Genomic DNA, 24,790 nt, shown 5'->3' on the forward strand with positions numbered 1-24,790 from the left:
ACCCGTTCACTCTGCGCAGCTCCGTCACAATTTGGGTGGGCGTCTTCCCCTTTCGCTGAATGCTCGCTCGCCGAGCTATAGGGCTAGAGTGCGCGCCTGCTCGCTTGTTGGCAGGGCGTGCGCTCTTGTTTGAGCCATCCGAGCCCTCTCCAATCGCGCTTTGTGCGGCCAACATGTCCCATGCATTGACGTGCACACAACTTCCGCGGGGCGGCGTGTGGCGCCGACGTGCTTCTCCGGCCATGTACGCGCGCGCTCATATGCATACCTGTGAAGATGAACTTGCCACGAGCGAAGGGGAATTGCCGCCCAACGCCGCGTTCTTTAGTTCGCCCGTTGTTTTTCTTCACGACCCGCGGTCACTCGCCATGGTCTTGTAATGAGTCTTTGCACAGAACAAGGTCAAGCATTGTCCCATCTATTTCATCGTCTCCTTCCTCGAGTGCAATTGTAACGCAGAATAACGCCCTGTTCAGTCACGAGACCGCGATCTCGACGCGTGGCTTTCACCAAAGCCGGGCCGCTGGGTTAAACGCGAGCGTGTTCAGTTCGAGTGACCCTTCACCCTTCGACCCAAAGGCGCCTTTCGCCTTTTGTGAAGTGCGAAGTGCGGCAGGTGCTGTCTGCTTTTAGCACGGTGCGTAGGCTGCCGGTACTTCCATGGACACATCGTAGTCACGCATTGGGAGCCCCAGAAACCGAAAACGCGAGAAACCTAACAGAAATAAGTACGTGTACGAGCACTGTGCGTGACCTCCCTGTATAGAGCCGCTCGTTCGTAAGAGAGCGCAGAAGTGTGCGCTCGACGTTGTCGATCACCGGCCATCCGCATTAACGCTGAGCGTACTAGGATCGATCCTTATTTTGGCAACACTCACGCTCTAGATGGCTCGTTCAGTCGTCAGAGCTGATCAATTGCAATAACCTTTTTCTGACCCCGGTGGTATCTGTACATATCAATACCAAACGCAGTAAACAAAGGAATATATAGAAACCCACAAGGTAGAAGTGTTTTTCACGATATAAAAGAAACAGAACTGTCATTTCACTACTGCGAAACGATGCGTCAACGGGAGACTATATGAATTCTTCGAAAAGCAAGAGGAAAGCAGGGATGTTAACCAGTCAATACTCTGGTTGGCTGCGCTACCCTGGGGGATGGGAGAAGGGGAAGAGAGAGAAGGGAGAGAGAAGGTGTAGATTCGTGTACGGACGGCACTTGAGTTAAAGCCGCTCGCGCAAACCAGAAGTTCTGAGAAAACACAAAAGTGCCTTCACTGCTTTCTGAGCCGATGATCGGTCGGGACGATGCTCTAGTATTGTCTGTTCACTCAGAGGACGATCATCAAATTTCCTCGAAAAGCAAACATCGTAATTAAAGTGGAGCCTTCTTTTTTCACGAAACGAAATAACACAATAGGCCCCAATCTTTTTTTTTTTTATTTAGCCTATGCTTCTATCTTGCTAGTTTAACTAATCTTAAATGTCAACGTATTTTTTGATAAGACAAGAAATGTGAGCCACATGTAGCAGAGTCCACGTGCCCCGAAGGTTCCTGACCGATTTTTTCAAGTGCGATGGCGCACGCACATAAAAAAAAAAGTACAAGGGTGACCCTAGCACGTGTCAGCATTGTGCCACTTATCACGGTGGTGTTGACATCACGTAAACCTATATTGCGACCAATTGCCCATATCTTTTTTTTAATTCGTGAAGTGTACCTTGCAGAACTTTAAGAAAAGAACGAAAAAGAAGCATTTTTTCGTATGTATAGTACGCCCACGCAATAGATAGATAGATAGATAGATAGATAGATAGATAGATAGATAGATAGATAGATAGATAGATAGATAGATAGATAGATAGATAGATAGATAGATAGATAGATAGATAGATAGATAGATAGATAGATAGATAGATAGATAGATAGATAGATAGATAGATAGATAGATAGATAGATAGATAGATAGATAGATAGATAGATAGATAGATAGATAGATAGATAGATAGATAGATAGATAGATAGATAGATAGATAGATAGATAGATAGATAGATAGATAGATAGATAGATAGATAGATAGATAGATAGATAGATAGATAGATAGATAGATAGATAGATAGATAGATAGATAGATAGATAGATAGATAGATAGATAGATAGATAGATAGATAGATAGATAGATAGATAGATAGATAGATAGATAGATAGATAGATAGATAGATAGATAGATAGATAGATAGATAGATAGATAGATAGATAGATAGATAGATAGATAGATAGATAGATAGATAGATAGATAGATAGATAGATAGATAGATAGATAGATAGATAGATAGATAGATAGATAGATAGATAGATAGATAGATAGATAGATAGATAGATAGATAGATAGAAGAAACGTGGGGTCCACCACAAACGAAAAATCTGGTGCGCGACAGCTAGCAGGACACGACAGCTTTCTTGTCAGGACATCTCACATACATTTACAACGCGTACCTGTTCGTCGCAGATGCTTTCCTGGCACCAATTTCTGTACTGCACGGAACAGCGACTCTAGCAAAGCATCCAGTTCTCTGCTGGCTCATTCTTTTTCTCTTTTTTTTTTTTTTTACAGCGAAGCTGTATATGTCTAGGTTCTGGAAAAAATTGCGTGCGTCTGTCGAGCCTTATAGATCGAGAATTTCTCCCCATACGTGGGCCGATCCCGAAGATAGTGCCATACCAGGCTGACCCACGGCGGAGTTTAAGCAGGCTTTAAGCACTCCGCCAACTTGCAAAAATAATAAAAACATAAGTTTAGTATCGTAGGCCCAAATACAACCCGTAACAAATATTAAGCTGATAAAAACATATCCTATACTTTGAACCGCGTCGGCCATGTCTGCGTTCACACCGCCCTCTCTTTGTCGGCGTTCCAAGCGCTTGCGTATCGCCATTCCTTCCACTCTCCCGTGGTGGCGGTCCCGCAGGTGTGCTGCCCACCGGGACAACGAGGCGGAAAGAAATGCGCACCGTCCAAGTGGTCCCGATACCGCAAACTTGGAATATTTCACGGGAGCAACGGCCAGGTTTCAGAGGGAGTTTGTGGGGAAGCAATTTTGTGTGGCCTGTGTTGTGTGTGGCAGCTTGTGGTTTTCGAGTGACCTCACAACCATTACTGCACTGCGGGACGTCGACAGACGCACGATCGCCTTGGCTACGGTGAAGCAGTGTGTGCCCTCGGAGTGCGGTGGGGTGCTTGTCTGTTCTACGTGCCGGCATTCATTAGTAAAAGGCACCGTGCCGCGTTTTGCAACAATACTTGGGTATGTATACTACCCGGTGCCTCATCATCTTCCGAGGCTCAACATCGTGGAGGAGCGACTAGTCGCGCCTCGCCTTCCATTTATGTGCATACGGTGTTTGACGCACGGAAAAGGACAGTTCGCCATTAAGGGGCCCACATACACTGCTTCGCTGGTCACCTTCACAGAGTAGAATGGAACTGAACTTTTTTATTATTGATTTGATGGTATTCGAAATGTCGAGAACTATCATCGTCGGTATTTCCACATTTGGTTGTCATATGGACAATACAAACGAAATTAGAAAATTATAATAAAACACGCGCACAGACACAGACACACACACACACACACACACACACACACACACACACACACACACACACACACACACACACACACACACACACACACACACACACACACACACACACACACACACAATGACGAGCATTTAAGCGTCGACGCGCTTGAATGGACGACAAATATAGTGGAATCGTTAGAAACCTTGGTATAATGCACACTTAAATATGTGCAATTGAAGTAGTGTGCATTAAGAATTATTACCTCATCTAGGTGTACACAATCCAGTACGTACTTGTATCGCTCATTGCATGTGTTGCCAGTGCAGGCATTGTATGAATTGAAAATTGCTGAGGTAATTCATAGTATTATCGAAAACAATTATCCACTTCCAATTACCTTGTTTAAAATCCCGTTACAAAATACAAGAGCTGCAAGTAATCAGTGTTTTAATTTGCCCCCATGTCAACATCTGTACGGGAAAAGGCTCGTGGAATTTAACGGCGTACTTATTTGTAATTCTTTGCCAATACATATAAAAGAAGCCCGTAACTTTAGGTCTGCTGTGAGAAAATATTTTTTTGAAAAATACTGTCGATAAAAGGAAACTTCTTTAAATTTAGATTCCTGTCTAAGTTGTACATGTCAATTGCTCAAGTTGTGAATGTCAATGTCATTGTTAAGTATTATGTCTGTTTTGTTGCTCGCGCGCGTTGAGGATAAAAGAACACTGAGTTATATTTACCTTCGTGTCTGAGTTATCTATGTTTATATTACTATTATGTAATATGTCTGCTGCTTTTGTGTGCTCGCGTGTTGCGTTTTATAGCCTAAGTTCACTATGGACCCGGGACTAGCCAATGGCTATGGGTCCAATAAGGCTTTCGTATTTTGTAAAATATGATGTAAATAAAGAATGAATGAATGAATGAATGAACTCGAAGAAAATGCTGGAATACATAAAATAGGAATCAATAACAAATACAGGGGCAGCCTCGAGACGCTTGCACTGTGATAACATAAATGGACAGCTATGACAAGCCATTGAAAAAAACCATACAAGCTGGTTAATGCCTGTAGGAAAGCAAAAATAAGGAATAAGGAATAAGCAAGAATAAGTAAATTAATATAACCCCAGAATATAGAAAAACGTACAGAGAAAATAGTAAGAGTGAGCGAACATTCGAAATTTTCGTATAATGAATCGAATAGTGTCCTATTCGATTCGTTCTTGAAATCAAATGGTGACTATACGTAAATGGCGAATGTTTTTCGAATACATTTCGAATACTTCAAAACGTCAACTGCCCCCACTTCAACATAACATTGGAGAAAAAGTGCGGTAAATACCCCCCCCCCCCCCCCATCTCCCGTAGCATTGTACCGACATAAAACGTGAGAACTTGTGTAGGGGGTAGGCTACGTCGCTTAGGTAGCCATACTTTAAAGGCTATACAGCGATCATTCTTACTCTCTGAAGAGTCATGTGCATGCGAATAACCTAATTGTTTGCTCCATTTATGTTTTAATACATAAGGGAAAGAGGAAGAGAAAGAAGTTTGATGCCCGAGGCACCGAACCAAACCGAACTGGTGCTTTGAGCTTCTCGGTGTTATCCATTTTACTTTTTACGTTTTCGCCGTTTTCGTGAGAGTCATTTTATCAAGGATGAGCAAGACGACGCTGCCACGACCACCTGAACAAGGTCAGTCGTCTGCTTCATCGCTCATTTTTGGACGACGTGCCTTTGGAAGCTCGGACCAACTCGATTCCTGGGAACGCTCAACCCCGGAAGTCATGGACTCATAACAGCGAGTACACCGTAGCTATGGGCCGCCGTCTAAAGAAGATGCGCCGTATGTCGACTAAGACGACTTCATCGAATCATAGTGAGCAAGAATCATTCATGGTTTCTTACGTGCCGCTCTGGACGTCACACAGCATGAACTCTTCAGCAGGCAGTTTCTAAGCGAATATTTTGAAAGCGTGGGCCCTGGGCAAATCAACGAGATCAGGATCAACGCTCTAAAGAACATCCTGACATCCTGAATGTGAAAAATTCCGCAATACTGGAGAAGTTAAAGGTCAATCCGCAGTTAGGTGCAATCCCCGTCCGCTCCTTTTTTACTTAGGGGAAGGACACAACAACTGGTGTGATTTCGAACGTGGAGCTTGAAATAAAGTATGCGGATGTCAAGAGTCTTTTGACGTCATCGGTGCGCATCCTTGAGATTGACCACTTGGGGAACTCCCGATGTTTCAAGTTAATATTTCCTTCTTCGACACTACCAGCGTCTCTCAAAGTGGGCTACGTCATACACCGTGTACGACCATTTGTTCCGAGACCTCTTCAGTGCCGGAAATGTCTAAAGATAGGACACGTGAGCGCTGTTTGTAGAAGTGAAGGGTTTTACGTGCCAAAACCACTTTCTGATTATGAGGCACGCCGTAGTGGAGGACTCCGGAAATTTCGACCACCTGGGGTTCTTTAACGTGCACCTAAATCTAAGTACACCGGTGTTTTCGCATTTCGCCCCCATCGAAATGCGGCCGCCGTGGCCGGGATTCGCTCCCGCGACCTCGTGCTTAGCAGCCCAACACCATAGCCACTGAGCAACCACGGCGGGTATTGCGGCGGAGAACACAATGCCGCCAACTGTGATGTGTCTTCATTTAAATGTCCCAACTGTACTGGCTCTCACCCAGCAACTTCGAAGGAATGCTCGAAGATGAAACAAGAAGCTCGTAGTCTTAGAAAAATGGCAAGAGACCAATCTTCACGTAAAGAGACCGCTCAATCTGTTCGCCAAAGTGACCAACATTCGTGAAAGAGCGCCACACCTCTGCCTGTGCGTGCATCGAGACGGCAACCGCGCCTACTGCTAATTCATGGTCGGTGAGAGCACGCAGCGAATATTCGCCTCCACCGGCTGATGCAGACACGGAATGGCCTTTGCTGCCCTCTAGGCACAAGGCCATGATAGAGGGCCCTAGTGGTCCTCTGCGCCAAGAAACCACGAATGATAGGGCCGTTGAAACCGGTGAAACTACGGGCAAGCAAGGAGATGGACACAATGACAAGGAAAGCGTTCAGAAAACGCTGACGCACCTATATAGTAGAGTCAATGCGCGTGATTCTCGGCGGTCTCCAGAATTCGGCCGCTAAGGGTGTCCTGCAGGTGCTCGCCGTACTGGAGCCGCTTATCGCAGCTCTTTACATGCTGTAAAGCTTTTGCTTGGCGCCTGTGCTGCTCACGAAGGGGAGGCCCACACGCAAGCTTCGGCTTAGCGCCTTTATCACTACAGACAAGATGTGGAACCCGGTAGTGGCTTCATGAATGATATTTCTGAATGTTTATAACCAGAAGGGTGAACGCGTGCTTTCATAGTTGTGCATTCCTCTTTCTATGCCATCATCATCCCTCATCCCACCTTTATGTCCCCGTTCCCCCTCCCCCTGTGCAGAGCAGCATGCTAGAGCGCGTTAGTTCAGGCCGACCTCTCTGCCTTCTTTCAAATAAATTCTCTCTCTCTCTCTATTTAATGCATAAGCATTCGTTGGCGAGTACCCCAACAAAATCTGTCAGTCACGCGAAAAGGGCGATGCCTTGTATTTGCACAAAAATGCGTAATTTTCGAAGAACTTTCATCGTTATAATAGTGTCAATGGAGATGATTGGTAGCATTATAAGCGATAAGGAACAATTGAAACCAAAAAACAAATTTATTAGTGCTAATTTTGTTAGCAAAATGGTGTTCGTAACGCGAAAAGGGTGACACGTACCTTACTCATAGGGATACGTATGGCTACATAGAACATACATGGGGAAGCCTGTAGTAGGGGTGGGTCAAGTGAAATTCGGAGGTGGGGCAACTTGAAATTTGGGGGTGGGCCAACTTGATATTTGGGGGTGGACTAAATTGAAGTTTGGGGGTGGGCCAACTTAAAATTTGGGTGTGGGTAAACTGAAATTTGTGAAACAATATCAAAAGCCAAGTAACAGCTGAGCCAAAGAATGCTTACGCATTCGTAGAGAATGTTCAGAATTTCTGTGCAATTTTTCATAAACAACGCTTCATAACGTACGAGGGACGCTCCGATGGTAAGTTTCGTCATTTATTTTAGCACAGAAACTTTATTTTCAAAAACAAAAATACACCGTGGCATCGTGAATTATACACCTTGCGCTATTTGTCCACATAGTCGCGACCGTTAAGGGGACGGGGTTATGTGAACCTTCAACAGCGTCGGCTTGGAGCTCGAACCAGGTTGACCATCGGAGAGGGTTCGGCAGGGAAGACGGGATGATGTAAGAACAAACAACAGAAGTTTAATACACCGTTACGGGTGAGCGGTGCGCTACAAGAGAAACGAATATAAAAATGTTCAGCATGCGTGCACCTGTACGCAACGGCAGAGAGGATGCGACCGCACGTGGCGGCTCGCTGGCTTTCTGATGCCCTCCACCATCCGGGCATCCTTATTCTCTGCTGCCCCCTGGGGGAGGAGCTTGTCAGGACACGTCGGGTCAACCCACACAGAGGGGCACGGGAGGGTATCCACTCCTTGGCGTAGACGGGTTGAGCGTCGTAAGGAGGGGAGTAGGATTTGCCCATTCCACGCATACTCCCGTCGCACACACCCAACGGGCAAGTCTTTTCATGTTGACGAGCGTGACAATTAGGTACGCCATGTCCCAGGCGTTTGACATTTGTTCCATTCATTGCCGCACAAAGTGAAGTGCAAGACAATCGACATCGAGACCTTTGTCGTCGTGCGCAATCTGCTTGAAGAAACCACTCTGGTAAAACTCGGTGCCCTGAGATGCAAGGAATCGTCGCACAGCCTGCTCCACCTCAGCATTGTTTTGGAAGTGACGTCCCGAGAGTGCGGCTTTCAATGCAGGGAACAGGTGCACCCATTCACACCGAATAACAGGGCACACTTCCATTGGCGACCACGTTGTCCGCAAACTTCTGTCTGCCATCGTGATTTGTACTCGAATAACCTCGGGAACTCGACCACCCCGACCTGCTGCTACTCTCTCTTCGGCGCTCTGCGCATGCGTCATTCCTCCTTCGCTGACGCTCCTTCCTCCGTTGAACCAGCGACGGGCGTGGATTCTTATGGCGATTGTTTGTTTCACCTGGTGTACCATCTTTTCTTTAAAAAAATGACGAAACTTACTTTCGGAACGTCACTCGTACTGTGTATTAATGACAGAAACTTGCTAACTTTAAGAGTATTAGGATGTGAACAACATTTTATAATTACCGCGACAACAGCTATTCATTATTCGAAAATTATTCGAAAACTCTTGTATATTCGGTAAAGTTCGTTTGTGGCACTATTCGATTCATATTCGATTTGGTCTCAAAAATCCACCATTCGCCCCACCCCTAAAAAAGTCGTCAGTAGTCAGGCGCACTGCCACTTGGTTAAAGAAGATTAAAGTTTCTAGAGTTTTTCTTCGCGCTTGACGGTCATTCCATGTCTCAAGAACTTTTCCTACAGCAAAGGTACGGTCATCAAGAGCGTTCAGTGTTGACCTCAAACCGGTCCTTTGAGATTTATGAAGACGGCAAGTCAGAAAACCGTCTCTACGTTCTCCCATAAGTGACTGCGGATTTGAGCCACTGCGTGGTCAACCATATCCTGTTCTTGTTAGCTAACGACGATTTCTTTCCACATGAGGACCAAATAGAACGAATGCGCCTTGTTAAGGTGCGTTTGTCTTGATTCCCTGACGTCCATTTCGAAATGGCGGATCATCTGTAAGAGTCGTTAAACGGGCACAAGGAAGAGACTAGGCTCACGTGTGCTGTTTACGAATTTCCATGGTGTTGTTAGTGGAGCTTTCGTAAGCTGTCATACGCCGCAGACGGCCACATTACTTAGGAGACAAACGACAGCATGCACTGCTCGATACGGCAGAAAACATGCAGACAGTTATTGAAAATATTTTTGGCTTATTTCAAAGCATAACTCGCGTGGGTGTTTAGAGGGTGATTAATTCAAAAGGACACTATAAATGCCTAGTAATGCTGGGTTCGTCATGGATTCATGTGACGATCACCATCATCTACAAATCCACTGAAAAAGGAATGCCTCTGTCAATGAGGTGGGAGAGGCATGCACACATCACGCGGTTGGCTCTGCGCCAGTGATTCAAAGTTTTAACGCGGAGTTCTCATGATTATTCATTATTAGAGGCGGACAGCGAATGCTTAAGAAAAGAAGGGAAATAATTCACGCAGAAACTCCTCTGGGAAGCATATACTTAGACAAGCACAGAGCCACTGGGCTATGTGGAGAGGAGAAAGTGGTGCAATGCTTGCGCATCATCAGCAGCAGCAGCAGTGGGCGTAACCAGGCTGGTGATGATGATGCTGATGATGATGCGCAAGCATTGCGCCACTTTCTCCTCTCCACATAGCCCAGTGGCATTATAAAAGCTATGAGACTAATTCATCCGGCGAGTACAAACGGTAGCGCTGCGGCGACACGAACTGGTGAGGACGGGCCGCAAGAAGTATTGACGACGCAAGCAAAGTACTGCGGGTGGCGGCGCCAGGTGCGCTGATGACGTTCCGATCATTATAATCGTTATCACTCTTTAGTGCCTTATCAATCCGCGTCGATCCATTCTGAACCGTGACCAAACGTACTCCGCCGGCGGCACTTCCTCGCTGACCGCGCCTTCAAAGCGATCTGCGATGCCTACAGAGTGCCTATATAATACTGATCGCTTCGCGCCCTGTGTTCTCGCCGCTTACTTAGCGTTGAAGATATACGCGTGGGCCCGTATCTTGGAAGCAATCTGCGAAAGTGGCTGAGTGCGGCGTCTGCTGAGAGCCCCGTGAGCACTGTGTTCCAGCCGATTCGGTGGCGTTGAAGCGAGAGGCAGCACGAAGGTGACTTCGCTTGCTGCTGCGGGCACTATCTATCTTGAAAGCGGTCGTCTTACGGGACGGACGGTTTTCTCGTTGGGTAAGCATAGAAATCTGACGCATTTAAAAAAGGACGCCGACATAATTGCCACATTCAACACGACCTCAATGTGATTCGGGCGCGTGCATGCTCTACCCTTGTGCAGATGGCGCTACAAGGAAAAAAGGAAAAAAGAGACGCAGGCACCGATAACAACGCAGATACTGCTGGGATTTCTTCATTGACTCAAACGTCTTCTTCGGGACAGCACACGGTTAGCGGCGGGTGTGCTGGCCGTGTGATTACAGCCATGAGGAGAAGCATTACGGCGCTTGGGTCATTTCCTTGCGGGTGTTTGTCACACCTGTTTCGAAGAGGTCTCCTTTCCGGCTCACTAGCTGCCTATATTTGCGACCTCGAGCTTAGACGCTGCCGAGCTAACTCGACTTTCTGAAAGCGCAGTTCGCGCTACACTTTCCCTGCTGCGGTCTCAAAACTGCAGAGCGGGCCGCGAACCGTGAAGCCGAATGCGGCCACAGTTGTGGTTCGCTACGCCATTAGCGAGATCGTTAACCCGAAGAGGTTCATTTTTTCCGGTCAGCCGAAGTCGAACGCAGGCCTTCTCGCACAGGTCTTGTTCGTGAGCTAAAAGAAGGAGGCAAATGAAGTAAACTGCTAGGCCGGTCCTGCGCCGTAGGAACACCACATGGAAGAGCCCCTGGTGATTGTCTCTCCGTACTGCCAAGCCGCCATGTCTTCTTTGCTTGTTTGTTCCCAAAGCAGAAAATAGTAACACGATAGTTCATCTCCAGTGCACAGAGCTCCATCACCAGTAGGTATCCTGAAAGCGGCTCTCTTGGGGCACCTTTCGAGCTGAACGCAAAGCCGACACATTTCGCGGCAAATAGCAGAATAGTGCATTATTGAGTGGCTATGTAAGTGTCCTTAGATCATTTGGTAAACTGCATAACACTTAACTAGGGGGTGCTTGTGCGTGTGTTTCGCTAGACAAAGGATCAATATTAACTGGACTGTGGAAAGGCATTCGAGAAAAAATCCTGGAGCGAACCGCTACCGTCGTCGTAACGTGCACAATCAATTACGCAATCGAAACACCAGCGCGAAATGTAAGAAATTGTGAGTCCAAATCTAAATATCAAGACAAGGCAAAAAAAGAAAATTATTTTCCTTGTGTGCATATAAACTGTCTTTAATACTGTTGAAATCGACCGTTGAAGTCCACTGCTGAAATTTAATATAGTCACTTACTCAGAAAACAGCGCGAAGAAGAACAAGAAACCGATACCTTATCCTTGTCCAACCATGCACCTATTAAAAAAAAAGAAGAAAGAGAGCTATAGAAATATTTTAAAAAATGCCCCAAAAATCTCCTTTACATTTAGCAAGCGCAGGAGGCTCGTTTTGGAGGGTTCATTTCACGCCGCCATGTCGCAATGTCGCGTTCGGAGCGGATCGTTATTGCAACGTGTGAAAAAACACTGATTCAGCCCGCCAATGTTCTACGGCGCAATTACAGGTGGTCTCTTTCAAGGAGACCGGCATGTACTCAAATGGCCAATTACAGTAAGAGCGCATTCATTGTGAGAAGTGACACAGAACTTTCTTAGGCTCCTAGCTGAGAACCAAGAAAACTGCGACATATAAGCTGTCTTTGTTTATAAATAATATTTGGTATGTACGGTTCTGTTTTAGTTCGTACATTTTTTTTATTATTGCATGGAACAGCGAGTGTAATTCGGCCTGTTCAGATGGATTGCCTGAACAGGCTGACATTACCAGCAGGACTAATCGCACTGCCTAAGTAGCCAATTAAAAATAGTGCCTCATTACATTTTAATTATTCTATTTAGGGTAAAAGTTGGAACTGCGAAATTGAAGTCCTGCAGATTTGATTCCATGTCTGTTTAGCACAAACCCAAGGCTTAGCACCAACTTTCGGGATATCTGTCCCCAAAATCTGCTGAAGGACGCATTGTCGCTCCAGCCGGAAATGTTAGGGGGACGGATATCTGGAAAGTGGTGCTAGTTTTGGGATTTATGCTAAGCGGACATGACTTCACAACTACTCGCCTTCAGTTACTCAATCGCAACATGTGTCCTGAAGAGAATAATTAAAAAAAGTAATTACATCTAAAGGAGTCCCAAGATTCTCTTTAGCTGACAAGGCATTACACCTTCTCCCGGAGGTAATGTCTGCCCCTACAGATTACACACACACACACTCACAAACATATATATATATATGTGTGTGTGTGTGTGTGTAATCTGTAGGGGCGGGGCAGACATTACCTCCGGGAGAAGGTGTAATGCCTTGTCAGCTAAAAAGAATCTTGGGACACTCCTATATATATATATATATGTATATATATATATATATATATATATATATATATATATATATATATATATATATATATATATATATATATATATATATATATGTGTGTGTGTGTGTGTGTGTGTGTGTGTGTGTGTGTGTGTGTGTGTGTGTGTGTGTGTGTGGGCAACACGAAGCAAAGGACAACACGAAGCTTCGTGTTGTCCCTTTCATCAAGTCTCGTGTTTTGCTTGCGGTAACTTCCCAAAATCAGAGTTGACGTTTCGACAAGGGGTTTGTCTTCGTCCGAGCAAGAAAAATAATTTTGTTATAGATAATCTAAAAAAAGAAAGATAAGTAAACAATCCAAGGTAATTTCGTTCATAATGATAAAAAAAATGCGGCAGAACCAATCTCACGATGAACGTTGGGAAAGAGGTTCATCGAAGAGCGACACATACCCAGTTGCAGATACCCAGTGACCCAATTGGCATCAAAGAGGTTTATTGAAGTGTGGCATATACCTTGTTTCACATACCCAGTGACCCAAGATGGGGTGAAATAGGTTGAAGAGCGGCACGTAAGCACTGGCACATACCCAGCAACACAACTGATGAGCGGCGCATACCCAGTCTCACGTATCCGCATATCCGTGACGCACGTTGACTCCACAATTTGTTTCGAACCCGGTTCCCTCATCACGTCAACCCGATGTTCTAACCATTAGACCATGGACTACCCAGTTACCCATGTTGGCGGAAACCCGGTTATATACAGACACAGGTAGACTGCCACCGAAAGTGCGTCAAGTACTGTAAGAATGCCAGTCGAATAAAATGTAACTGCCTATGTAAGTTGCTACTCGCCATCGCTACAGTCATTTATCAAGCCATTCAATCGCGTCCTGAGAGTTCACGCAGAGTTACTCATGTCACAGTGTGAGTTGATCTTCTTGCTGCTCTCTGTACCCCGTGACAAAGTACCCTTTTCTTCCATCGAGCCTGTTTGTGATGCCGCGCTTTTCGTAAGATTTCACAGCGACATGGATGGAATTTCGTTTTTAATACGGTAGCATTCTTAGGCTTTTTGACAGGCTTTATAGGGGCTAACTATCGATCTATCCACCTATCTATGTGTCTATGTATGTTTGTATCTAAGCGCTTTCCCGGCAACCTGGGTCACTGCGCTGTCCATGGTCGAATGGTTAGAGCACCGGGCTGTTGTGCTTAGGGCTGTTGTGCAGGGTTCGAAACGGACCATCGAACCAACTTGAGCCACTGAGCATGTGGCAATGTGTACATATGTGTCGCTCTTAAAGGGACCTCTTTCCCGCCGACATGGGTCACTGTAGATGCGGGACTGTGTATTGCACCGCCTTTCAATGAAACTCTTTGAAATTAAACGCCGACTTGGAACACCGGGTATGTGCCAACGTCGCTGCGCTGGTCTTCAATGAACCTCTTTGATGTCAACTTTTGCAACTAGGTATGCGCCACTCTACAATGACAAAAAAATATCCCTTAAACTTATCTGATGCTGAGGGGAATCGAACGCACGTCACGAGGGTTCCTCAAGGACAGCAACTCGGCGCTTTAGCGAGCTGCGCCATGAATGCACTGAGTATGTGCCGCTCTTCAGTAAACCTCTCGCCAACCTGGGTTCCAGAGTGTGTGCCACTGGGTGTGCGGTAAGTGAGGGAACAATTTTTCAGCGCAATACGGCGTGTTACGCTTCTCGTCTCGGAGGCCATGCGCAGACTTCTCGGCAGCGCCACTAGATGGCGCAGCGTGTACAGAAAAAAAATGAACGCGAGAGAGGAGCACGGTTGCCGCATGACGCGTTTCTAAGCGTTCGCACGCGCCGGTGTGCCATGAATTTCGGAGGCCAGGCGCAGGCTTTACGGCGGCGGCGGTGCTAGAATCGCGCCGAGTGTTCTCAGGAAAGTGCGAGAGAGGAGTCCCGCTGCAGTTCGCGCCTCATACATAACTCGTTTTGACGGTGGCAATGCGTTGTGTCGCTATATTGATTCAATGCTAAACGCACTGCCGTCGACAGTCATCGTGAGAAGGGTTCCGCCGAATTTTTTCCCACATTCATATAAAAAGGAGCTGCTCCTATTCGTGTGCAACGTTTGTACGGGCACTTGTGTATAATAATGGAGTTTGGAAGCTGCTTACAATCAAGAAATGAAGGTATGTTATAACATATATAGCTTTGATAACTATTATAAAACACTTCCGGGCAGGGTTGTGAACATGGTTGCTGGCTCGACTACCTGTCGTGTTGGCCGTATTTCGTTTGGGGCAGAATGGAAAAACGATCGTGTACTTGTGTGTAGATGAACATTGAAGAAACCGAGGTGGTTTAAATTAACGCACTATGCCTCCACTGTGGCACCTCTTAAAGTTGAGATGTTGCTTTATTTAGGGGGTCCTTCATTTTTGGGGTAAAAGCGACAATTCCCGATTTTTTTTATCACCCCGAACAAGATTTATGAAAATCGTGTTATTTATTTATTTATTTATTACAAATACCTACAGCGCCCGAGTTGGGCATTATCGTAGGGGGGTTAATTACAAACATAAAGGTCAGCTTCGCGAACAACGGCGTCATATCATCTCTGGTATTAAAAGTACAATCATCGTAATTAGTAAAGAAAGGCAACACATCCAATACTAACAACATCCGATTATAAAATTTGTTTCAGAATGCATAAAACGGCACAGTGGAAGTATTGTCTAAAACAGATTCCCGTAAAGTTATCTATGGCAGATGAAAAATGGGGTGCGGACACTATCTTATCCGGGAGCACATTCCACTCTGCAATTGTTCGCGGAAAGAATGAAAACTTAAATACATAAATACTACTTTGGATAGACCCTTATTTTCTTGGAATTGTCGCGCCTTTTAAATTGATAATGAGGCGGTTTTAAATATATGTTCTTATCAATTCCTGTGTTACCGCTGTTAATGTTGTGTAAAAGCTTTAACCTGATTATTTTTCTGCGTGTGGACAGCAACTTCCATCCTAGATTTTCCCTGATTTGTGAACCTCTCATTTTGTAGTCGTAGATGCCCGTGACGAATCTTGCAGCCCTTTTCTGAACACGCTCAAACTTATCTTCAAGAACTTTTGTGAAGGAGTCCCATGCTGCGCAAGCGTATTCTAACACCGGCCTAATATTTGTAAGATAGAAAGCTTCCTTCAATGGTTTTGGCGCATACTTGAAGTTCCTCTGGAAAAGGTGCAAAAGGCGGCACGCTTTAGCGCTTGTTGTGTCCGTGTGGGATGTCCAGTCTAATCCCGCAGTTAACGTGACGCCCAGGTATTTGACTTCGTCAACGCATTGCACTAAAACATTATTTAGAGAGTACGAAATGGGCACCTTTTTCTTTTTGTTCGTAAATTTAACATGATAACACTTTGCTACGTTCAAATCCATTTTCCATTTAGCACACCAGGAAGAATTTTTTTCGAGATCAAACTGCAACACACTCGTATGTTCGGCACAAGACACAGGATGGTACACAACGCAATCATCCGCATACAGTCTGATATTTGAAACACAGCCTTCGCTTAAGTCATTGATAAATGTGAGGAACAGCAACGGCCCAAGGACTTGAGGCACACCTGATAAAACATTAACCGTTCTCGACGTCGCACCGTTCAGAACCACTTTTTGCTGCCGTTTATACAAATAATCTTTAATCCAAACGAAAAGTGAATCGGGGAGGTCAAGAAATGATAGTTTGTGCAAAAGTAAGTCATGCGGGACTACATCAAACGCCTTTCGAAAATCAATAAATATAGCATCTATCTCTGTACTATTGTTAAAACCGAGTGCAACATCATGTATGAATTCAGTAAGTTGAGTGGTACAGGATAATCTCATGCGAAATCCATGCTGGGTCGGGATGAAAAAATTATGGTCATGAATATGCCTAATAAGACCAGAGTAAATAACATGTTCTAGTGTTTTACAACAAACAGATGCCAAAGACACCGGTCTGTAATTGCTTGCCAAATCACGACGACCACCTTTAAATATATGAGTTACATTGGCCATTTTCCACTCACTAGGTAATTTTTGAGAATTTATTGACTTGGTAAATAATTCAACCAAGATAAGAGCAATACTGTGGGAACAGCGCTTCAAGACGTGATTTGATATACCATCCGTACCATGAGCAGAATGAGGATTAATGTGGCACAACAGAGCCCTAATTCCAGCCTCATTTAAAACAATGTCATGCATTTGAGGTAATTGTTCCTGTAATTCAGGTATCGGAGTATGACGACATGCTGTGAAGACGGAGTGAAAATATTCGTTAAAGCAATCAGCTTTTTTGTGTCATCAGTTAACATATCACTTTCATGCCGGAGAGCCGGCACGCCAACACTGTCTTTTCTGTTACTTTTGACATATCGCCATTGGTCCTTAGGATTAGATCTTATTTTATCAGCTAGCGACGACAAGTATGTTCTTTTTGCTGCCTTTAATTATTGTTTCAAGTTTTTAGTGAGAGTTCTAAGCTTGGTCATATAAGTTCTGACTTGGTGCTATCTTGAATGCCTTGTATACTCCGGCCTTCTTTCTTATTGACAGACGCAGTTCTTTGTTAATCCAAGGTTTATCCATTCTACGTCTACATGATATCACTCTCGAGGGAATGTATTTAGCGACCAATGACAGGATTTTGTCTCTGACAGAGCCCATAATCTTTCTATGCTGTACTGACTGCTGAATTCCAGCAATACTGGCAGGAATAAGTGTAACTCTTCGTCTATGGCATTATAATTTCCCTGTTCATGCATAAAAAAATCTTTCGCGGGCAATTCTTGCTAACCTGTAACTTCTTGCACACTATTGTTGCATTTACGACCTCATGATCACATATTCTTGGTGCTGCCGTAACCGCTTCAACTAAATCATCATTGTTGCTAAACAACAAGTCCAACGTACTGTCCTTAGTTGAACCGTAACGCGTTGGGAAATTTACAAACTGAGCAAGTTCATTTTTACGTGTTAGTTCAATGAAGGCCAAGTGAAGTGCCGAGGCGCTCGTCGCTACAGGATAGCAGTCACGCCGTACAACTTCAGGCATGATAAAATCGCCCCCAAGTAGAATAGCTTCCGATGATAAGACCGACAGTGATCGTGCAAGGCTGTGAAATGGCTCTATGCTTGTTGAAGATGGTGGCCTGTAAAACGATCACACCAGAAGGCTGTTACCACCAGAAACCAATATTCTGCACCAAATACATTCTGAAGAAACATCACAGTATAACGGTACACTTCTGATGCTGTCATGTACAAGAATGAACACACCTCCTCCCTGGTGATTACGGTCTTTTCGATAAGCTATATATTCGGATGGAAACACTTCACAATCCGATATGCCAGGGTCGAGCCGCGATTCTCTTCCGATGACAATATCTGGTTGTGAAATGCGCAGAAGGCGTGAGAATACGTCTGTTTTATTCTTCAGGCTCCTACAATTGATAACGATGACGGACAGGCGATCCGCCGTGTCTCTTCTGAGCCGCGGCGGCTCACGCTTTGTTAGCTATTGAATGTACTCCCGTACGGATTCTGTTGTATCATCGTATATATAAGTCTTACCCTCATAAGTCATCTTGTCGTATTTCAGCTTATATCTAGCTCCAGAGTTCTGTTCCCGCGCATAAGCAATCAGTTTGCTTCTACATCACCAAATCTGCTGGGAGTAGTCTTCACTTAGCGATATTCTGCTGCCTTTCAGTTTCGAAGCCGCAGAAAGAAGACGCTGCTTGTCCTTGAATAGTCCAAACCTCACAACAATGGCCCTTGGTTTATCGTTATTATGCTTCCCCATCCTGTGAGCTCTCTCATTTGTGGACGGTTCAACAGTAATACCCAGTTTGACCGAGCAGACAGATATAACCTTCCGTTCTGATTCATCCCATGTTTCCTCCTCGTTCTCATCGTCTATACCGAAAAGAGTAAATTATTCCTACGTGAACGATTTTCGAGTTCATCCTCATTGATCAATACGTTTCGGATAGCTTTTGAGAGCTGGTTATTTTTCGCCTGCACTCCTTCTCTGTCCCAAAGCGCAGACAAAACAGATACACGCGATATCTCCACGAAGTTTTCCTTTTCGTAAACGATAATGATAAAGGCACGTGTTACGAAAACAATTAATTTTGCCCACCTATTTTGAGCAAGTGGACAATATGCAGGATGTCCCAGCTAACATCAGCCACAGTGTTAAAATATGCGATTAATTAATTTAATTATGGGGTTTTACGTGCCAAAACCACTTTCTCATTATGAGGCACGCCGTAGTGCAGGACCCCGGAAATTTCGACCACCTGGGGTTCTTTAACGTGCACCTAAATCTAAGTACACGGGTGTTTTTGCATTTCGCCCCCATCGAAATGCGGCCGCCGTGGCCGGGATTCGATCCCGCGACCTCGCGTGCTCAGCAGCCCAGCACCATAGCCACTGAGCAACCACGGCGGGTAAAATATGCGATTGCCACGTAGCTGGACAAAACCAAGGTAATGTTGTTTGCCGTCGCTTTCAGATACTCAAGTTATTTTTTCATTCCGTCTAATTAGATAATTAATCTTAATTAATTAATAAATTTCTCAAATATTATAGTTAGATAAGGAGTGTCAATGAGAAAATTGTAGAGTGACTTGAAAAATTCGCCGATACAGTTTTCTGTTGCTCAATACGGGCTACATAAAAGTGTTTTTCCGAACGTGAAAGAAGCCTGCGAATACACGCTAAGTGCCTCGAGCAAAAGTGGCGCGGCAGTTTTGCGCGCATTTGCGGGCTACTTTCACGGTCGGAAAAACACTTGTTCGGGTTTTGCTCATTGTTTACGCTTAACACTCAAGCAAAAGCTGGCACATGCAAACACAAAACGTATATTCAGCGTCTACCGACGTTGAGAGAACGATATAGCTTGTTGCTTTCTTGTAGCTTCGTTTACATGAATATGATATTGACGCGTTGCATAGCACTTCCCGCACGACGCATATATTTCAACGGTGGTAATGCGCTAGGAAGCGAATTATCGCAGCGCTGACGTTGTTCTGCATTTCAAACGGTAGATGTGACGTTGACAGGATATTTAACTAACTACGTTACGTTCAACGAAGGGCAACTGTCGCAAAAGCGGAACCAGTACAACGACAAGGATGAAAGGCACGGCAGGTCTAGGGTGGACGCAGAAATGCTCCCACTGCATATGAATCAACCAGAAATCAAGTGTCAAGAGCACATTGCATTTTATCCATCGTTAAGGCAGGTCGATTCATAACTTTCTTTTCCTAGGTCTCACATGCTATGTAAATTCTTGCCTCCGTCTCACAAAAAGTACTAGCATGCGCTGTCTAAGCGGTATCATTCTAGATTCAGGTATTAATACCGAAATATAAATTTCCCTTTCGTTTTAGAGCGCAGCTCTTATAGGCGCCCGTTCCTGCGGCGAGCGGCGGCAGCGGCGTAACCGAGCGAACGAGCATGTAACCGAGTGAACAAGGAGGGTGCGCGACGATGGCTACGAGATGGCGCCAGGGTAGCGCACGTCGTCTGGTAGATTTGGTGGAGGCGGCTGATGTGAATCGAGCCACGCGTCACCCATGCACTGGCTCTCGCGATCACCAGATTAGCGAGGCATTCGCGGCACACTTCGCTCCGGTTGCAATGTGCCGCACGAGACACATTGTCTGCGCCAGCCAATATAGTGCGAAATGAAAACACGTATACAGCTGCGCTCAAATTTCACATAAGGAAGTATCGTAATCATCGATGAAATTTTTCAGCGCATAATTCCTTGTGAACAAAAGCGTCCATTCTCTATTCTTCGTAGTTTCTCCTCGCCTGTGGCGCTCTCCGGTTGAGCACGAGGTGAAGCGGACTCGATTCCCATTCTCGACTCCGCCATTTCTAGGAAGGTGTTTTCGTGCGTAAATCTCGCTTAACACTACGCGTCGTCCCAGTTACGTAACTGCAGCTTTGAGACCTAAAACCCCATTAATCAGCGTCCGTTGCCTTTTGCGGGACGTTATAAGCATACTCACTCTTTGTCTTTCTTTTAAGCTTATAGCTGTAAGGAGGAAGGGAAATTGGAGGAAGAAAGGCAGGGAGGTTAACCAGTTTAGCTTAACCGGTTTGCTACCCTACACATAGGAGCGAGATGAGGGGGATAAAAGGTGGGGAGAAGAGATAGAGAGAGCACATAACACGGCACACACATCGTTAGTTACAGCCCGTTATTATTGCGCGGTACGTGACATCACTGTCACAGCCGCTTGTCGAAGCTCGTCTTCTTCATAAATCGAAGTAGTCCCTTCGTCGCTTTCAGCTGCGATGTCTTCTGTCGGCGATATGTGAAAATAGTTGCAATTGACAATGGTCTATTGTCAAGGTGCATAGAGCAAGGTGTCAAGGTGCAAGGTGTATAGAACGGACGCCAGGGACTGTCTCTGAACCTTCTATTCAGGACAGTCGCACAGAATGTGTTCCAGCGTCTCCTCGCAAAGGCAGGCATTGCAGAGAGCGTTGTCGGTCATTCCAATGCAATATGAGTAAGATTTTGTGAAGGCCACCCCTAGCCATAAGCGATAAAGCAGGGTGGCCTCACTTCGGCGGTGTCCAGTTGGCATACAGAGATGCATCAAAGAGGGCAGGTCGTATTGACGATTGCTCCGGTTGGTCTGGCTGCTTGGTGCGCACCATAGAGAGAGCGTGATCTCCCGCGCAAGCACTCGAAGTCTGCTGGCTGCGTCGGACCGTGAAAGTGGTATGGCCTCTTCCTGTGGGTCTTCAAGAGCTGGCCGAGCGGCTTTATCGGCGTCTTCATTTCCTATGACGCCGCAGTGACTTGGCAGCCACTGAAGCGTCACGTGATGTCCTTTCTCATGTGATGTATGGAGTAGGCATCTAATATCGAACACGAGCTGTTCGAATGGCCCGCGACGCAGAGCTGATAGCACAGATTGTAGGGCTGCCTTTGAGTCACTGAAGATTGACCATTGCCGAGGTGGTTCCCGATTGTCGAAATAAAGTGCAGCGCGAAGAGCAGCTAGTTCCGCAGATGTCGATGTCGTTGGGTGGTCAGTCCTAAAGCTGATGGTAATAGCTCTTAATGAGACGACCACAACATCGAACGAACACTGGATGTTTGTGGAAGCATCAGTATAAATATGTATACTGTCCGCGTACCTCTCGTGCAGAAGAAGCAGAGACAGTTGTTTCAGCACAGGCGACGACAGCTCAGACTTTTTCCCGATTCCTGGTACGCTGAGGTGGACTGTGGGGCTGATAAGACACCAAGGGTGTTTCGATGGTTTAGATGCAGCGGTGAAGCCCGAGGGAAGTTTGTCGTTGTACTTGACGTTTGTTTGTACTTGTACGTTTTAGAGAATGATGCTTGGTGCCTGTCTGAAGGTAGCATTGCAAGGTGGTGATAGGGGGCACGTGAAATATGTCTGACGTGCGTTCTCAGAGCTTCCAGCGTAATGTGAGTTTGCATTGGATGGACCCGAGCAATCGCAATAGTTGCCTCTGTTGACGTGCATCTGGGCAAACCAAGACAAACTCTGAGTGCTTGAGCTTGTGCTGCCTGCAGAACACGAATATTTGTCTTGCAGATGTTGTTCAGTACAGGCAGACTATATCTTAAAAAACTGAGAAAGACAATTCTGTAGAGTTTCAGCATTGCGTCTACAGACATCCCCCACGTCTTTCCTGTCAAGTATTTAAACAACTGGGAAATTGCTGTCAGGCGCCGTTTCATGTAGGCCACGTGCGGGCTCCAACAGAGGTCTCGGTCGATAATTACGCCAAGAAATCTGTGGGTTCTGACATAGGAAATGGTCCGCCCATTGATTGATATGACATAAGGCGTCATTGGTTTAAAAGATTATGTCGACCTCATTCTCCATTATCGGACGTTTTAACTCTCAACCACCGCCGCGAAAGGACGAAGTTTGTTACCTGCGGTGTGCCTGACGCTCATTGTAAGGCAAGGGAAACGCACGGTGAATGAGGGGGAGGGGGAGCAGGGCTTAGGAGGTGGAAGTTGGCGTATAGGCGTTGGCGACTATAACCGCGGGCTTTCCAAATGAAACCAGTAAGCGCCTGTGCCCATCCGTTTCCATGGCCGCTCGCGGGCTGACTGTCGGGGCTGGCAGCTGCTTCCTTTATTGCTCCACTGACAAGGCCGCACGCTTGTGCTGCGGAGCGGACGCGCACGTATACGAAGCGCCGCCAGTACGTATCGCTTCTCGCGAAGCGCGTATACCCGGTGGCTCGGGTGTCCACGCTGTTGCTATATAAAAACCCCTTCGGCGCCCGAACCTCTCCCGCCTCCGGCCATCCATGCGTGCGCGACAACAAAGCAAATGCGACGGACGGCGGCTGCGACGGAGAAAAAGGAAGTCGCTGAAGATATCACACGGATGGCCAGCACGCGCTGAACGAGCCACGCCGTGTGTGCGGGAAGGATGCAGTATACCAGCCCCTGCAACGCTCGCGCCTTCCCTATAACACGTTGCGCGAGTACGGTTCCCTCGCCCGAGGTTGTTTATGTTTTCTTCTCGTTCAACGAGATACACATGCTCGCATGTCCAGAATACGTCGGCATATCATATACGGATACGGCATGCCCAGCGGGAGGGGGATCGGGAACGGGTTTTCCTGATATTTAGAAACGGACGCAAGCAACAAAACAAGGGAGAAAAAAAGCCACAGAATAGCGCCAGACCGTGAATGACAACGCGGAAAATAACAAGAGAAAACAGAAGTAGCAGACACACGACGACGTCCCGCGCGGCATAACGTGGCTCGTTGACTGAGGGAGGACTGAGAAGCGTGACCGAGTCTTGTTTCTCCCTCTTGCAGCCACTTTTATATATATATATATATATATATATATATATATATATATATATATATATATATATATATATATACACACAGTCTGATGCTGAAAGAGGCCTCGTGCGAAAAAAAAAGAGATAGAAAAAGCGCTCAAGTCAGATAAAGTTGACGCCGCTTAGTTGCGTGCGAGACGCTCACTGTTCGCTTTCCCGATTGCACTTACTTGCATGGTTCGCACGCCCGCACGTTGGCGCCTCGGAACAGTGGTGCACGGGCCCTACAAAAAGAAGGGCGGCAATACGATGTTCTTTGGGCACCGATATGCGGCTTGCGCGAATGCGTGCAGCCGTGCTGTATGCATAATAAGGGCACGCAAGAAGCCCAACGCTCCCGGCAGGAAGGAAATGCTATCCGCTCAGCTGCCTCGAAGCTGCATTTGCAGGATTTCTGAAGAGCGTGCCAAACTGACGGTTTTCGCTTTCGCTCGATATAGCTCGCACAAAGCAAGCCATACAGGCGGCGCTCGTTCCGAGTGCCAGAGGCGTCGTTTCTCGTATAAACTCGCATCGAGCCGGCGCCAACGCAGGCGCTGCGGCGAGTGAACAGAGCACAGCATCAATCAACGGTAAGAACTCTGTCATTCGCTGAGATGAATCTAGTTTTCGCTAAGAAGATTAACAGGGGCATACTTTTGCAATATGTATTTCTAAACGAGCGAAAACAGGGAGCATTATTAACTGCTAAGCAGGAACTGCGCTATAGCCTACGATAGGAAGGGGGAGTGATGATTGCGTATATTTATAGGGTGTCCGAGCTAACGTTAGGCAAGCTGTTATAAGAAGAAAGGAAGAAGAAAACACGCGGTGCAACGTACGGTTATAAGACCTACGGTGTTCGTTCTTTAGACCTGTGACGAACGAACACCTTAAGTTTTATAAGTGTATCTCGAATTCCGTTTTTTTTCTCTTTCATTCTTTTTATTACTTTAACAGCTCGGCTATCGTTAGCTGGGGCACACGGTATACATCGCACCAGCATCCCATTAAAGCGAA

The 24,790-nt window shown here is 45.9% G+C and overlaps 1 protein-coding gene and 1 non-coding gene across 2 annotated transcripts in view; one reads left to right on the top strand and one right to left on the bottom strand.

Moving 5' to 3' along the window:
• The window catches only part of LOC142577751 (nose resistant to fluoxetine protein 6-like), an 81,482-nt gene that overhangs the window by 20,286 nt on the left and 36,406 nt on the right, over positions 1-24,790 (top strand). The gene's annotated exons all lie outside the window — the stretch shown is intronic.
• LOC142567960 (U2 spliceosomal RNA) lies at positions 2,691-2,881 on the bottom strand. Its single transcript, XR_012825326.1, has one exon. It is a non-coding gene; the product is annotated as a U2 spliceosomal RNA (small nuclear RNA).

The sequence above is a fragment of the Dermacentor variabilis genome, chromosome 1, assembly GCF_050947875.1.
Source record: "Dermacentor variabilis isolate Ectoservices chromosome 1, ASM5094787v1, whole genome shotgun sequence".
NCBI classification, from domain to species: domain Eukaryota; kingdom Metazoa; phylum Arthropoda; class Arachnida; order Ixodida; family Ixodidae; genus Dermacentor; species Dermacentor variabilis.